The sequence below is a fragment of the Pongo abelii genome, chromosome 9, assembly GCF_028885655.2.
Source record: "Pongo abelii isolate AG06213 chromosome 9, NHGRI_mPonAbe1-v2.0_pri, whole genome shotgun sequence".
Taxonomy (NCBI): Eukaryota; Metazoa; Chordata; class Mammalia; order Primates; family Hominidae; genus Pongo; species Pongo abelii.
This window is the reverse complement of record NC_071994.2, coordinates 68,069,902-68,087,970: the sequence shown is the minus strand read 5'-3', so window position 1 is coordinate 68,087,970 and position 18,069 is coordinate 68,069,902. Positions and strand designations below refer to the sequence as shown.

At 42.7% G+C, this 18,069-nt stretch overlaps 1 protein-coding gene and 1 pseudogene across 6 annotated transcripts in view; one reads left to right on the top strand and one right to left on the bottom strand.

Moving 5' to 3' along the window:
- The window catches only part of DENND5A (DENN domain containing 5A), a 129,482-nt gene that overhangs the window by 81,947 nt on the left and 29,466 nt on the right, over window positions 1–18,069 (bottom strand). The window lies entirely within an intron of this gene.
- Window positions 4,081–4,585, top strand: LOC100451503 (small ribosomal subunit protein uS10-like; annotated as a pseudogene).

Below are 18,069 nucleotides of genomic sequence, written 5' to 3'. Positions count from 1 at the left end.
CACACATCTGTCAGGTAACATCTGGAACTCACATATTTCCTGTTTAGTGGGTGATGCAACCAGCTGTCCAATTCATGGTCTTTTAGACCAGTCTAAAAAACCCAATCCTGTGTTCTTTTCTTTTTTTTTTTTTTGAGATGGAGTCTCGCTCTGTCGCCCGGGCTGTAGTACAGTGGCACGATCTCAGCTCACTGCAACCTCCACCTCCCAGGTTCAGGCAATTCTCCTGCCTCAGCCTCCCTAGTAGCTGGGATTACAGGCACGCACCACCATGCCCAGCTAATTGTTTTTGTGTTTTTAGTAGAGATAGGGTTTTGCCGTGTTGGCCAGGCTGATCTCGAATCCCTGACCTCAGAAGATCCACCCGCCTCAGCCTCCCAACGTGCTGGGATTACAAGCGTGAGCCACCACGCCTGGCCGTTCTTTTATATAATTAATAAATTAGTTAGATGTATACGCACACTCTTCCAAATACAGTGAACTCCCAGAGGCTACACAGGTAGGTACACACGCACCTTTCTCTAAAAGCTAGCCCCTCCAGAAAATTGGGCTTAAGCAAACCCATTTCTATAACTAAAAAGTGGCAGAGGCCAAATCTCAACAAGGGTCCCCATGCTCTCCTCAATACCAAATTTTAAAGTAATCAGCCTAAATTAAGTCTGAGCAACTAGTCAAGAAGGCAGGAGACAGGATTAAGGACCTAACTTGGCTATTTACTAATTGTATGACATTAAACAATTTACTGAGTCTTGTGAGTCTCATTTTCTTCACCTGAAAGATGAAGTACATGACTAGCTGCTCATCTCTAAAGGTTTTTCCAGCTTGGTCATTCCATGACTATTGGGCCTAGAGCCTGATACAGCATGGGAATCCCACCTTTTAAACTTTCAGTGAAAGACTGAGGGCTGAAGGTATGCATTAGCTCTTCCTCAGCTACCTCCCTCTTTCCAAAACCTTGCTAAAACAGTGGGGGATGGAGAGTGGCATAAACCCACAAAATCAGAGTGAAGGCAACAGTAATAACATTTTAGAAGCTGAAAAGCTGATGGATGAGTGGTTACTAACAGTAGGCTTGAGAAAGGCTGAGATACAAAATAACCTCCAAAAAGCTCAGGAACTTGTAGCATTAGGCACCTTTCAAAGTGGAGATAAAGATGGAGCCAAAAACAGGAGGACTAACCGAAAGCCTATTTAAGAACCAGCAGGGCAGAGGACTGTGGCTCGTGCCTGTAATCCCAGCTAATCAGGAGGATGGCTTGGGGCCAGGAGTTCGGAACCAACCTGGACAATGTAACGAGATCCTGTCTCTACAAAAAATTTAATAATTACTAGTCTGGAGGCTGAGGTGGAGGGATTGCTTGAGCCTGGGAGATTGGGCTGCAGTGAGCTGTGATGGTGCTACTGCACTCCAGCCTGGGTGACAGAACAAGAGCCTATCTCAAAATAATAATAAAAATAATAATAATAAGCTAAGCATGGTGGTATGCATCTGTAGTACCAGCTACTCAGGAGGCTGTGGTGGGAGGATCACTTAAGCCCAGGAGTTCGAGGCTGCAGTGAGCTATGATCACACTACTGCACTATAGTCTGGGCAACAGAGCAAGATCCCATCTCAAAAAAATAAATACAAAAGAATCAGCAGGCATCAGCTGATGAACAGATAAATGAAATGTATAATAATACAATGGAACATTATTCAGCCATAAAAAAAATGGTGTACTGTTACATGCTACAACACAGATGAATCTTGAAAACATGCAAAGTGGCTTAAGATCACATACTGTATCATTCCATTTATATAAAATGTCCTGGCTGGGCGTGATGGCTCATGCCTGTAATCCCAGCACTTTGGGAGGCTGAGGCAGGTGATCACCTGAGGTCAAGAGTTTGAGACCAGCCTGGCCAACATGGTGAAACCCCATCTCTACTAAAAATGCAAAAATTAGCCAGGCGTGGTGGGACACACCTGTAGCTCCAGCTACTCGAGAGGCTGAGGCAGGAGAATAGCTAGAACCCAGGAGGCGGAGGTTGCAGTGAGCCGAGATCTCACCATTGCACTCCAGCCTGGGCAATAAGAGCAAAAATTCCGTCTCAAATAAATAAATTAATTAATTAATTGCCCAGAAAAGGCCTACGTATGGAGACAGAAAGTAGATTAGTGTTTACCTGGGATGAGGGGATATAGAGTGACTGCTAATTAGTACAAAGTTTCTTTTTAAAGTGATTAAAATGTTCTAATTAAATTATGGTAATGATTGCACAACTCAGAAATACACTAAAAGCAGAAATTGTATAATGTAAGCAGGTAAACTAGGCTATGTAAATTATATCTTCATAAAGTGATTTAAAAAATAAAAAGACAAACAACAAAAGAAATTTGGCATGCTAGTAAAATACAGTCTCCTACTGTCAAAGCATGTGTCATTTCCAACAAAGTATCTTTTCCCACACAAAAAAATTATCACAGATAAAAGATATGCAGAGATAAAAGATGATACTGTATACATAAAAAAAAGAATAGACTGTTGTTTTAAAAGAATACTCAGAAAATAAAACAAGGCTGGGCAGTGGCTCATGCCTGTAATCTCAGCACCAAGGCGGGTGGAGATTGCTTGAGTCCAGGAGTTCAAGACCAACCTGGGCAACATGGCAAGAGCCCATCTCTACAAAATAATAATTAAAAGATTAGCCAGGCATGGTGGTGCCCACCAATAGTCTCAGCTACTTGGGAGGCTGAGGCAGGAGGACTGCATGAGCCCAGGAGGCAGAGGCTGCAGTGAGCTGAGATAGCACCACTGCACTCCAGCCTGGGTGACAGAGCAAGACCCTGTCTCAAAAAAATAAACAAAAATAAAAACAAGCTTGTGGAAATTAAAATGGTGTCAGAAAAATATAAAACTCAATAGAAGAGTTAGAAAATAGATTTGAGGAAATATCCTCATAAGTAGGACAAAATAAATAAAATTAGAGAAAAAATAGTAATAAAATTAGGCTGGGTACAGTGGCTCATGCTTAGGCTCGCTCATGCTTAGATTGGGGGCAGTGGCTCCCAGGTCTTTGGGAGGCCGAGGCGAGTGGATCACTTAAGCCCAGGAGTTTGAGACCAGTCTGTGCAACATGGCGAAATCCTGTCTCTACTAAAAATACAAAAATTAGCTGGGTGTGGTGGAGTGTGCCTGTAGCAGGCTGAGGTGGGAAGATCGCTAGAGCTCGGGAGATGGAGGTTAGAGTGAGCTGTGATCATGTCACTGCACTCCAGCTGGGTGACAGAGTGAAACTTTGTCTCAAAAATAAATGTATTGGGCCGGCGTGGTGGCTCATGCCTGTAATCCCAGCACTTTAGGAGGCTGAGACAGGTGGATCACCTGAGGTCAGGAGATCAAGACCAACCTAGCCAACATGGTGAAACCCCACCTCTACTAAAAAAAATAAAAATTAGCCGGGCGTAGTGGCACATGCCTGTAATCCCAGCTACTTGGGAGGCTGAGGCAGGAGAATCGCTTGAACCTGGAAGGCAGAGGTTGCAGTAAGCCGAGATCGCGCCACGGCACTCCAGCCTGGGCAACAAGAATGAAACTCCATCTCAAAAAAATAAATAAATAAATAAATAAATAAATAAATAAAATGTATTTATTTATTTAAGAAATAATAAAATTAGAGTTCATCCAAGAGGTCTAAAACCCAAATAAAAGTATACCATAAATAGGGAAGAGAAAAAATAAAGAGGAGGAAATTATCAACAAAATAATAAAGTTTCCCAGAAATGAAAGGCATGAATTTCCAAACTGAAAGTGCTCTTCAAGGATCTAGCACAATGGATGAAAACAGACCCACACCAAGACACATCATGATGTAATTTCAGAATGTCAGGGACAATGAGAAAATTCTAGATGTTTCCAGGAAGAAACAAATTTACCAAGGAAAGATATCTGAATAGCACTGGATTTCTCAATAGCAACATTGGAATTTAGCAGACAAATGAGGCAATGTCCTCAAAATTCTGTGGGAAAATTATTTCCAGTTAGAATTATATACTCAGCCAAATAATAAGAGAGTAAAAGAAAGAAATTTCAGCTTTTTTTTTTGAGGAAGACGCGCTCGTGGGTGCTGAAGAATTGTGGTCCCTACGCTCCTGCTCCTGACTCACCGCTGTTCGCTCTCGCAGAGGAACAAGTCGGTCAGGAAGCCGCGCAGCAGCCATGGCTTTTAAAGATACCGGAAAAACACCCGTAGAGCCGGAAGTGGCAATTCACCGAATTCGAATCACCCTAACAAGCCGCAACGTAAAATCCTTGGAAAAGGTGTGTGCTGACTTGATCAGAGGCGCAAAAGAATTTCAAAGTGAAAGGACCAGTTCGAATGCCTACCAAGACTTTGAGAATCACTACAAGAAAAACTCCTTGTGGTGAAGGTTCTAAGACGTGGGATCGTTTCCAGATGAGAATTCACAAGTGACTCATTGACTTGCACAGTCCTTCTGAGATTGTTAAGCAGATTACTTCCATCAGTATTGAGCCAGGAGTTGAGGTGGAAGTCACCATTGCAGATGCTTAAGTCAACTATTTTAATAAATTGATTACCAGTTGTTAAAAAAAAAAAAAGAAAAGAAAAGAAAGAAATTTCAAACACATAATCTCAAAAAAAAAAAAGTATTTTCTATGACTCCTTTCTCAGGAAGCATATGCTCTGCCAAAACGAGAATTAACGAAAAAAAGACTTACATATGGGATGGAGGAAACTGGAGGCATCACAAGAGAGTGACAAAGGATAACAAAAGATAAAGTGAGGGGACATCCCAAGATTTTAGTGCAATAGGCCTGGCAGGCCAACACCTCAAACAATCCAGACTGATGGGGCTCAGGCAAGAATCCACAGCTTGCATCATATTTTCCAAGGGATCTGTGAGCCAAAAAATACTTTAAGCCACTGCTTTAAGGTGTCCACTACAGGTCTTGCACAAGGAACAAACCACAACAGACTTCTATAACAAAAAGAAATTTTTCAGATGTTGCAAATCTCAGAGACAAAGAATGTGGAGTAATGCAGTAGATTAACACATCTTTTCTGATTGGATATTATCATTTAGAAAGGAAGGAAAGGGGCTCAGTCAAAGCACTCTAGAAGCCCAGGGAATTTGATTTAAATGAAGCTTAATACCTTACTCCTCAAAACATTCTGAAGAGAGATTGGTTTTGTTTTTTCAATTTGTGATTTATGTCCCACCTACCTACCGACCTCAAAAAACAAGGTGGTATATAAGAAAAATCATATAAAAAAATTAAAGCAGGACAAAGAACACTAAAAGCAAAAAAAAAAACAGATGTGCTTAAACGCCTGTGGCATAACTTTCTTATAAATTGCAAAAAATGATAGTTTGCTTGCAATGTATGATATTTAAAAATAATTCGGACCAGGCACAGTGGCTCACGCCTGTAATCTCAAAACTTTGGGAGGCCGACACGGGCAGATCACCTGAGGTCAGGAGTTCAAGACCAGCCTGACCAACATGGAGAAACCCTGTCTCTACTAAAAATACAAAATTAGCCGGTCGTGGTGGCACATGCCTGTAATTCCAGCTACTTGGGAAGCTGAGGCAGGAGAATCACTTGAACCCAGGAGGTGTAGGTTGCAGTGAGCCAAGATCACGCCATTGCACTCCAGTATGGGCAACAAGAGCGAAACTCTGTCTCAAAAATAATAATAATAATAATAATTCAACATGGAAAAAAATATGAATGAAAATATCGGCCAGGCACAGGTGGCTCACGCCTATAATCCCAGCACTTTGGGAGGCTGAGGGGGTTAGATACCTGAGGTCAGGAGTTCCAGAGCCTGGCTAACATGGCAAAACCCAGTCTCTTCTAAAAATAAAAAAATTAGCCAGGCATGGTGGCGGGTACCTGTAATCCCAGCTACTCGGGAGGCTGAGGTAAGAGAATTGCTTGAACCTGGGAGGCAGAGGTTGCAGTGAGCTGAGGTCGCACCACTGGACTCCAGCCTGGGCGACAGAGCAAGACTCTGTCTCCAAATATATACATATATACATAAATTAGCCAGGCATGGTGGCAGGTGCCTGTAGTCCCAGCTACTTGGGAGGCTGAGGTGGGAGGACTGCTTGAGCCCAGGAGGCAGAGGTTGCCGTGAGCCAAGATGGTGCCATTGAGCTCCAACCTGGATGACAGAGCAAGACACTGTCTAAAAAAAGAACACAAACCCAAAAAACAAAAAACTTTGGTATCAGAATCAGAGATTAAAACATTGAAGCAGCTGGACATGGTGGCTCACGCCTGTAACCCTAGCACTCTGGGAGGCCAAGGCGGGTGGATCACCTGAAGTCAGGAGATCAAGACCAGCCTGGCCAACATGGTGAAACCCTGTCTCTACTAAAAATACAAAAATTAGCCGGGCATGGTGGCGGGTGCCTATAGTCTCAGCTACTCAGGAGGCTGAGGCAGAAGAATCTCTTGAACCTGGGAGGCAGAGGTTGTAGTGAGCCGAGATAGCGCCACTTCACTCCAGCCTGGATGACAGAGCAAGACTCCATCTCAAACAAACAAACAACAGCAACAAAAAAAAACACTGAATAGGTCCCAACCCATTCAGTGCTGGGATTACAGGCATGAGCAACTGCGCCTGGCCTGGCTAATTTTTGTATTTTTAGTAGAGATGGGGTTTCACCATGTTAGCCAGGCTGGTCTCGAACTCCTGACCTCAGGCAATCCGTCTGCCTCGGCCTCCCAAAGTGCTGGGATTACAGGCGTGAGCCACCGCACCCAGCCAACCCCATGTATAGTTCTAATTATTACAAGGAAATCACAAGTTATAATTGCCAATAATGTCTTTAACTAATTGAGAATTTTGTTGTTGTTGTTTCTTTTTTTTAAGACGGAGTCTTGCTCTGTCGCCCAGGCCAGGGTGCAGTGGTGTGATCTTGGCTCAATGCAACCTCTGCCTCCCAGGTTCAAGCGATTCTCCTGACTCAGCCTCCCAAATAGCTGGAACTACAGGTGCATGCCACCACGCCAGGCTAATTTTTTATATTTTTAGTAGAGATGGGGTTTCACAGTGTTAGCCAGAATGGTCTTGATCTCCTGACCTCAGGATCCACCCACCTTGGCCTCCCAAAGTGCTGGGATTACAGGCGTGAGCCACTGCGCTTGGCGAGAATTTTTAATATCCAATTATAATTTTACAAATGCAGGGGTCTTTTAAGAGGACATGAGCTTTTTCTAACATTTTATCATAAAAAGTACAATGAACTGCCATGTATCTATCACCTAGCTTTAGCAATTATCAATGCATGACTAATCTTGCTTTACTTGTATATCCTCATGCCAGATTATTTTAAAGCAAATCCAAACATATCATTTTATTTATAATATTTCAGCATGTCTCTCTAAAAAACAGTATCTCTTTTTTAACATAACCTCAATACTATCACTATACCTAGAAAAATTTGACCAAAAAAATCCTAATGCCAAAAATCTAGTCAATGTTCAAATTTCTTTAGTTGATTCATAAATGTTTGAAACCTTTTAGATCACTAAGTAGACTTAAAATACTGTATAATGGCCTGTAATACTAAAAGAAAAATTTAATGTTTCCAGGAACTTTTTTATATGAAGTTGCTTAAGAGCATTAGAAGGAAAAAAGGCAAATTTTCCCTATAATTACACCACAGAAAAATTAGAGGAACTTCAGGTCTGACATAAGATCACAGAATAGGGAAGAATAGAGCCAGATATAAGATCAGAGAATGCACATGAATAGAACCAGATACGATTTTCAAAACATTTAACAATCTGTGCAATGTGAGCACCAACCAATCAGAGCAAACACTAGCCATACACATATGGCATATAGGCTAGATATCAACCCTGGATACAGCCTTGACTGAGGAAAAGCGAAGAGGCCTCAAGAACGTGCTTTCCATGCTGAAATTCAACCCTGCCTGCAGTGGAGCAATAAGCTGCAACTATATCAGTTACAAGCAAAGTTGCCGCAAGTCTTGATATAGCATACCTTCTACCAGACATAGCTGTTAACTGCTAAATCACTATAGCTGCAACTGATCATCCCTGCATCTATCAGTTGAACTAGTCAAAGAAAGAATCCTTTTTGAAGCAATTAGCTGATAAAGTAGAAAGAGTTCTTGATTGTAGCATGATCTAGAATACAAGCTGCTTGTCTCTGAAAGTTAAAACTGTAATAGCTGGCTGGGCACGGTGGCTCATGCCTGTAATCCCAGCACTTTGGGAGCTGAGGCAAGAAGATCGCTTGAGCTGAGGAGTTCAAGACCAGCCGAAGCAACATAGCAAGACATCATCTTTACCAAAAGAAAAAAAAAAAATTAAGGCTGGGTGCAGTGGCTCATGCCTGTAATCCCAGCATTTTGGGAGGCTGAGGTGGGCAGAATAGGCCAAGGGAGGCGGAGGTCAGGAGTTTAAGACCAGCCTGGCCAACATGGTGAAACCCCATCTCTACTAAAATTACAAAAATTAGCCGGGCATGATGGCGGGTGCCTGTAATCCCAGCTACTCGGGAGGCTGAGGCAAGAGAAACACTTGAACCTGGGAGGTGGAGGTTTCAGTGAGCCAAGATCTCACCATTGCACTCCAGCCTGGGCAACAGAGCGAGACTCCATCTCAAAAAAATTAATTAATTAAAAAAATTAAATTAGCAGGGTGTGATGGCACCACACCTGAGGTCCTAGCTACTTGGGAGGCTGAGGTGGGAGGATTGCTAGAGCCGGGGAGATTGAGGCTGCGGTGAGCTATGATCACACCACCGCACTCCAGTCTGGGCAACAGAGCAAGCAAGAGAGAAAAAAAGCATTAACATCTGACACTGGTACCTGGGAATGTTAATATCCTTCAACCTATTGCCTGTAGGTTACAGCTTTTCCAATAAATTATTTAGCTTGTTAAAGAATATAAAAGATAGTCCTCTGTGATTGTTATTTAGAATCCTTTCATAAACAAAGGGCATGCCCTGGCCATTTAAAAATAAACCTAAAACGGTCAGGTGTGGTGGCTCATGCCTGTAATCCCAGCACTTTGGGAGGCTGCGGTGGGCGGATCACCTGAGGTCAGGAGTTCAAGACCAGCCTGGCCAACATGGCAAAACCCCATCTCTACTAAAAAATCACAAAAACAGCCAGGCGTGGTGGCGCGCGCCTGTAATCCCAGCCACTCAGGAGCCTGAGGCAAGAGAATCACTTGAACCTGGGTGGCGGAGGCTGCAATGAGCCAAGATCGCGCCACTGCACTCCAGCCTGGGCAACAGAGCGAGACTCCATCTAAAAAAAAAAAAAAATCCACAGTATCCCAACAATGTTTTCATTTTCCCATCCCCAAGTTCTTCTGGAAATTTTCTGTGAGAGCTAGGGTCAGAGCCATTTACTGGTTATAAAACAAATCTGCTCCTTTGAATGTCGTTCATATGACATGGTTTTCAGGTCCCTCACAATCCTAGTTCCTAGAACTGACATCTAACTCTATGTGTAATCTAACTATTTAATAACACAATTTAAAACAGGACTATCCACTCCCTCTTTTTTGACAATGTATCTCTAGAATTGCAACCAAAAATCACAATTTTTGGCAACTAAATCACACTTTTGCCATAAATCAAACTCGCAGCCAACTAAAAGTTTTACATTTTTAAAAAAGTGTTGATATTAGGTCACATCTTCTTTCTATAACCTCTACTTCTGCATCATTTATTTCATCATATAGCTTGAATTTCTCTCTTATTCCCAAGTATATCCTAGTCATTCCTGTGAAACATTCTTGAACCCAAAAATGGTAGCTGACAGTATTCCCTGTTCTATCCATGTACTCACCTGAATGAACACATGGTTAGTCTGACCTAACATATTCTTAGTGGGCAGATGTTGGCTCTTAATAATAATAGTTTTGGGGCGAGCACGGTGGCTCATGCCTGTAATCCCAATGCTTAGGGAGGCTGAGGCAGGCCGATCACTTGTGGTCAGGATTTCAAGAACAGCCTAGCCAACATGGTAAAACCCTGTCTCTACTAAAAATCCAAAAAAAAAACAGCTGGGCATGGTAGCACATACCTATAATCTGGCTACTCGGGTGGCTGAGGCAGTGGAATCACTTGAACCTGGGAGGTGGAAGTTACAGTGAACCAAGATCACGCCACTCTACTCCAGCCTGGGCAACAGAGCAAGACTCTGTCTCAAAAAATATATATAATTAATAATAATAACAATAATAATTTTGGCCAGGTACCATGGTTCATGCCTGTAATCCCAGCACTTTGGGAGGCTAAGATGAGTGGATCGCTTGAGCCCAGGAGGTCAAGACCAGCCTGGACAACATAACAAGACCCTATCTCTACAACAAATAAATTAGCTGGGTATGTTGGCATGTGCCTAGGCCCCAGCTACCTGGAAGGCTGAGGTGGGAGGACTGGTTGAGCCAGGGAGGTCAAGGCTGCAATGAGCTGTGCTCACGCCACTGCACTCCAGCCTGGGCAACAGAGTGAGACCCTGTCTCAAAAATCATCATCATCATCATCATCATCATCACCATCATCATCAATCAGGTCTTTTTCTAAACCCTCAGATTATATCCTTAATAAGCTAATCTAGATTTTGACTGGAATATGTCATGCTGTTACCTTCTTCCCAGTTTTGAGATTATGTCTTCTTGTGGTAATTCTATGATTCCTCAAAGGTTATTGACATCTACTGAATGATCTCATCCCAAAATTATCTAGAACCCTGTGGTATAATTTGTCTGGGTCAGGAGACTCATTCAGGGCAATTAAATGATCCTGTATAAATGAGTAATGATCTCAATTTCAGTCTCCTCTTAATCGGTTTGGTTCTATCCTTTCCAATCTATATATAATTTACCTTGACAATGCGAAAAAAAAGTCTCTGGGGCTATTTCAATCTTTAAGGTTTTTTGTTTTTGTTTTTGTTTTTCAAAGTGGTTATTTGGGATTTCACATTTAGAGTATCACCCAACATAAAATACTCTTCTTGAAGAAGTATTTAACACAATAAAGTTTTCCTTTTTTTTAAATTCATAAAACTGTAAGAGGAAGCAGAGGTGCTAATTATAACAGAGCTCTTCTTACCACAGTAGCAAAAACCAAACTGACCAATCTATTCTAAAGTAAGCTAAACAAGAGTTGTGAAAATTAACATACTTCCTTAAGGTGAAAATTTCCCCATAATCCATCACCATGTCCTACAAATATTTACTGAATGTGCAAGACTCTGAATCAAAACAATTCACCCAAAACCTCACATCATACTCACACCCTCTCAATAAATCCAAGCTATGAAAATAAGCACAAGGACGAGAGTGGTGGCTCACACTTGTAATCCCAGCACTTTGGGAGGCCAAGGCGGGCGGATCACCTGAGGTCAGGAGTTCGAGACCAGCCTGACCAACATGGAGAAACCCTGTCTCTACTAAAAATACAAAATTAGCCGGGCATGGTAGCACATGCCTGTAATCCCAGATACTCAGGAGGCTGAGGCAGGAGAATCGCTTGAACTCGGGAGGCGGAGGCTACAGTAAGCTGAGATCACGCCATTGCACTCCAGCCTGGGCAACAAGAGTGAAACTCCATCTCAAATAAATAAATAAATAAATAAATAAATAAATAAATAAGCAAGCATAGAGTGATATTTTCTCCACTCAATCACCATGGGACTTATAAAGACCTTATCTACCCCACATTGAGCCGTTTTGCTACATTACATGACTATCACTCAAACAACTAATCCATCACTTTTCTATTGAGTTCCGACTATCTATACAACTCTATGTTAAGTGCTATGGAAACATACAAATTTATAATTAAAAACCAGTCACTCCTGGAATGCATGAGCACATTTTAGTAAATGTGTACCTCCTTCTCCAGGCAAAGGAGTCCCCTCAAATCTGAAAGGGCATCTCATCCAGATGAAACTGGGAAGGTACTGCAGTACATTCTGTGTTATATACACTATAGTGGAAGACACAGGACTTTAAAGACAGGAAAATTAAGAACTCAAATATTAGTTCCATGTTTTGTTTAACTTCTTCTAGGTAACTTGTCCAAGGTCTCTGTGAAAAATGCATATTTGGGCCAGGTGCAGTGGCTCATGCCTGTAATCTAACACTATGGGAGGCCAAGATGGGAGGATCACCTGAAGCCAGGAGTTCAAGACCAGCCTGGGCAACATAACAAGATACCATCTCTACAAAAATAAAAAATTTAAATTAAAAAAAAATGTGGCCAGGCACCGTGGCTCACGCTTGTAAATCCCAGCACTTTGGGAGGCCGTGGGGGGCGAATCACGAGGTCAGGCATTCGAGACCAACCTGGCCAACATGGTGAAACCCTGTCTCTACAAAAAATACAAAAAATTAGCCAGGCGTGGTGGCGCATGCCTGTAATCCCAGCTACTCGGGAGCCTGAAGCAGGAGAATCACTTGAACCCAGGAGGCGGAGGTTGCAGTGAGCGGAGATCATATCATTGCACTCCAGCCTGGGCGATAGCAAGACTCCATCTCAAAAAAAAAAACAAAACGAACATTTGGTCTTAGTCCCTGGTTACTGGCACGCAGCTCCTAAAACCTTTGGCACCTCCCAGATGAGCAGAGCGTTTGTATGCTAATGACATGACTGGTGAACAGGGCCACTAATTTAGTGGCTTAATACCTACTAAATAGCTTAAGCTAATAGTTGAAGGATGGTGGCTGGTCACCAGAAAGACCAAGGATGATCACAGGATTGAAACTTTCAGCTCCCCACCACCACCTGCAGAGAGGAGAGAGACGCTGAAGTGAGTTAATCACCAATGAGCAATTATTTCAAAATCATGCCAACACAGTAATGAAAACTCCATTTTAAAAACCCATAAGGCCGGGTGCGGTGGCTCATGCTTGCAATCCCGGCACTTTGGGAGGCCAAGGCAGGCAGATCATCTGAGGTCAGGAGTTCGAGACCAGCCTGACCAACATAGTGAAACCCCATTTCTATTAAAAATACAAAAATTAGCCGGGTGAGGTGGCATGCGGCAGAAGAATCACTTGAACCCGGGAGGCAGAGGTTGCAGTGATCCGAGATCGCACCACTGCACTCCAGCCTGGGCAACAGAGTGAGACACCATCTCAAAAAAAAAAAAAAAAAAACATAAACAACAGGGTTCAGGGACCTTCTGGGTTGATGAACACACTTAAGTATTGCAGAATGGTGCACCCAGAGTGGGCATGAAGGCTCCACACACACATCTTGCCGCAAACTTGCCCTACCCATCTCTTCCACTTGGCTGTTCCTGAGTTATATCCTTTATAATAAATGGGTAATAGTAAGTAAAGTAAAGAACCAGAGTTCTATGAGCCATTCTGGCAAATTATGCAAACTTCGGAAGGGGTCATGGGAACCCCTGACTTACAGCAGGTTGGTCAAAGCATAGACAGGCGGCAATCTGGGACTTTATTGGCATCTGAAGTGGGGACAGTCTTGTGAGACTGAGCACTTAACCTGTGGAGTCTGCACTAAGCCTAGGCAGTTAGTGTCAGAATTGAACTGAATTGGAAAAAAATAATAATAACAATTGAATTGAATTGCAGGATACCCAGTTGGTAACCAGAGACTTAGAGAATTGGTTAGCATAGTGTTAGATTACAGGCATGAGCCATTGCACCTGGCCCAAATATGCATTTATCACAGAGACCTTGGCCAAGTTACAAATGTGGGGAAAAAACCCACACATTTGGTGTCAGAGGTGTAATGCATGGTATTGAGGCTCAAAAAATGATACCCCTAAGTAAGACACCTTGGCATGCTGAGTATTACGAACTAAAGGAGACTGGAAGACCTCAGAAATAGCCTCAGAAGCAAAGTCTCTCCTTGCCCTCCTGTCTCACTCCTCTTACTCTCCCAAAACAAGTCACAGAAACCAGAATCCCCTTTTCCCCAAGGTGGGTCACAGATATTAAAAAAGCAAGCCATAATACCTAAAAAATATTACCTCCAACGCAAAAGCCATACACCTCTCCCCCAAAGTAAGCCATAATACCTAAAAATGTCACTCTCTCCCTTCTTCCTTGAAGACCCTCAGCTCCAGTGGGGTCCTGCCCTATACCCAGGAAGAAGGAGTGCTGCACAGAATCCAAGAAGAATCTGAACAGACAGGCCTTGCTGGGTCCCCCTGCCCCACCCAGTCTATTACCATTAGATAACACCCTTTGTCTACTAACATTTCTACAGGCCTCTCCCCTTCTTCATTCTTCATTGAGCCTAAGCATAAAAACAGTTTTCCCTAGGTCTTTGGGTCTTCACTTCTGAAAGCTCCCTTTTTTTTTTTGAGACAGAGTCTCGCTCTGTCACCCAGGCTGGAGTGCAGTGGAGCGATCTTGGCTCATTGCAAGCTCCGCCTCCCGGGTTCATGCCATTCTCCTGCCTCAGCCTCCCGAGTAGCTGGGACTACAGGTGCCTGCCACCACGCCCAGCTAATTTTTTTGTATTTTCAGTAGAGACGGGGTTTCACCATGTTAGCCAGGATGGTCTCGATCTCCTGACCTCGTGATCCACCCACCTCGGCCTCCCAAAGTGCTGGGATTACAGGCGTGAGCCACCGCGCCCAGCCCTATTTCATATAAAACTTTAATTAAATACATTTCTTATGCTTTTTTTTTTGAGACAAGTCTCACTTTTTCACCTAGGCCAAAGTGAAGTGGTACAAACAGAGCTCACTGCAATCTCAACCTTCTGAGCTCAAGCGATCCACCCACCTTAGCCTCCCAAGTAGCTGGGACTACAGGCATGCTCCACCACGCCAGGCTAATTTTTAAAAATTTTTTGCAGACAGGTTCTCACCGTGTTTCCCAGGCTGGTCTCAAACTCCTGGGCTTAAGCAATCCTCCCAGCTCGGCCTCCCAAAGAGCTGGGATTACAGGTGTGAGCCACACCCAGCCTCTTATGCTTTCTTCTTGTTAATTTGTCTTTTGTTGCAGGAGTGTCAGCCATTGAACCTTATGATGGGTGAGGAAAGGGATCACACCTTTCTGCCCTTACTGTAGAAACAGTAAGGGTATTTTTTCCATAAATCTCAACTTCCTCATCTATAACATGAGGATAACAATACCTATGCCAGGCACAGTGGCTCACATCTGTAATCCCAGAATTTTGGGAGGCCAAGGCGGGTAGATCACCTGAGCCTAGGAGTTCAAGACCAGCCAGACAACATAGGAAGACCGGTCTCTACAAAGAAATACAAAAATTAGGCATAGTGGCACACACTTGTAGTCCCAGCTGCTAGGGAGGCTGAGATGGGAAGATCACTTAAGCCTGGAGGTCTAGGCTGCAGTGAGCAGTTAGCATGCACTCTAGCCTGGGTGACAGAGCAAGACCCCGTGTCAAAAAACAAACAAACAAACAAAAAAACCCCAAAAAACTACCTACCTCATCAGCCTATTGAGAGGAATGAATGAGTTAACATATGCAAAGCATATGGGACATATTTGTATGGCGCATAAGAGGTACTCAACAAATATTAGCTCCTTTCTTTCCAAAAGGTCTGTCATACATGCAAGAGTCATTTCAAAATCTTTAGCCGTGAAAACAGGACACATAAATGTGCTAGAAGTTACCAAATGTTTCCTAAGAAGCAAACCTCTACTGCACTAAAGTGGCACACGTATCTGTTTCACAGAATGTATACCACAGCAGAGCCCACAGCAGCAAACGTGGCTATACTAAGAACACTGACATGTCCGCAAATTCAGATTTCAAACCACAACTTATAAGGGACCACCCAGCAGCCTCTTCTTCCCCATAGCACATAAGCAGATTTAAGACTCTGGGAGCCAGGCTGGGCGCGGTGGCTCACGCCTGTAATCCCAGCACTTTGGGAGGCAGAGGCGGGCGGATCACCTGAGGTTGGCAGTTCGAGACCAGCCTGACCAACATAGAGAAACCCCATCTCTACTAAAAATACAAAATTAGCAGGGAGTGGTGGTGCATGCCTGTAATCCTAGCTACTCAGGAGACTGAGGCAGCAGAATCACTTCAACCCGGGAGGCAGAGATTGCAGTGAGCCAAGATCGCACCATTGCATTCCAGCCAGCCTGGGCAACAAGAGCGAAACTCTGTCTCAAAAAAAAAAAAAAAAAAAGACTCTGGGAGCTTCCTGTTAGTTTATCCTCAGTAACATAAGAGAAAGTTTCCTTTACCTTTAAGAACTTTTATAGTAATAAATTCTCTTTTTTTTTTTAACAGAGTTTCCTAACCACTAAAATTTTACCAACTGGTACTATATCAAAGCACAAAGACTAGCATTTGTTTTATCAAATGTGCATTAAAAGCACTGTATTGGTCATATCAAAGCCTTGTTGTACTTCAGGCCCAGCTGTGACAGCAATGGTAATGTTTCTCTTTCACTTGCAGAATGCTGAAAAACGGACAAGAAAAAAAAATGGGGAAGCTTTTTTTCAGGCAGTACAGAGTAGTGTTAAGAGCAGAGTGTTTAAGAAAATTAATTAGCCCTAGGACTGTAGATCTAAATATGAAAGGTAAAACAATAAAGCCTTTAGAAGAAAACACAGAACATCTTCATGATCCTGCAATAACAAAGATATAAAATGCACTAAACATTGAGACAAAAACATATAAATTGTACATTACAACTTAAAACGTTTGTCCCTTGAAAGTCACCATTAAAAGAATGAAAACGCACAGATTACATGAGTATATTTGCACCATATATATATGAAATGAAAAAGACTCATATCTAGAACATATAAAGAATTGCATTAAATCAATAAAGAAAAAAAGATCACTCAAAGAAAAATAGCAAAAGCCCTGAATAGATACTTCAAAAAAGACATATAAATGCCTAATAAACTTTTGAGAGGTGCTCAACTTCATTAGTCATCTGGAAAATTCAAATTTAAATAATGCAATACTATTATATAACCACCAGAATAGCTAAAATGAAAAGAAAATGCCAAGAGTTGGTAAGGATAGGGAGTAACCTACACTCTTCATGCACTGCAAGTGGGAATGTAAACTGGTACAACCACTATGGAAAACTGTCTGGCAGCACCTACTAAAGCTGAACATATGTATACCTATGACCCAGCAATTCCACTCCTGAGCATATACCCAACAGACCAAAAGCCATGTTCATGAAAAGGCACATACAGGAATGTTCATAACATGTCACTATTGTAATACTCAAAAACTACAAACTACCCCTGTGCCTATCAACTGCAGAATTAACAGATAAGGTGTGGTAAAGTCACACAATGGCAAACTCTACAGCAGTGAGAATGACCAACCTAAAACTACCCACAATACGAATGAATCTCTCAAACATATTGTACAAAAGAATCCAGACACGGGAGTTCACCGTATATAATTACATTTATATAAAGTACAAAGACATGAAAAACTATGCTGTTAGAAGTCAAAATACTGGTTACCTGTGGTGAGTGGGAAGGCAAATGTGACTGAAGTAGACTACTTCTTGCTCACATCCTAAGAAATTCAAGACAGCCGGTCGCAGGGGCTCACGCCTATAATCCCAACACTTTGGGAAGCCGAGGCAGGCGGATCACGAGGTCAGGAGTTCGAGACCAGCCTGGCCAACATCGTGAAACCTCGTCTCTACTAAAAACACAAAAATTAACTGGGTATGGTGGCAGGTGCCTGTAATCCCAGCTACTCAGGAGGCTGAGGCAGGAGAATCGTTTGAACCCAGGAGGCAGAGGTTGGAGTGAGCCGAGATCGCGCCACTGCACTCTAGCCTGGGCGACAGAGCGAGACTCCGTCTCAAAAAAAAAAAAAAAAAAAAGAAAGAAATTCAAGATCCACCCTTTAGACCCTCTGGAGTGGGTTGAATGGTGGCCCCAAAAAAGGTATGTCCACATCCTAATCTCCAGAAGCTATGAATGTTATCTTATTTGGAAAAAGGATCTTACAGATGTAATAAAATATATTGAGATGAGATCATCCTGGAGTAGTTGAGTGTACCCAAAATACCATGATAGGTATCCGTAAGATAATAGACACAGAGGAAAAGATACACATGAA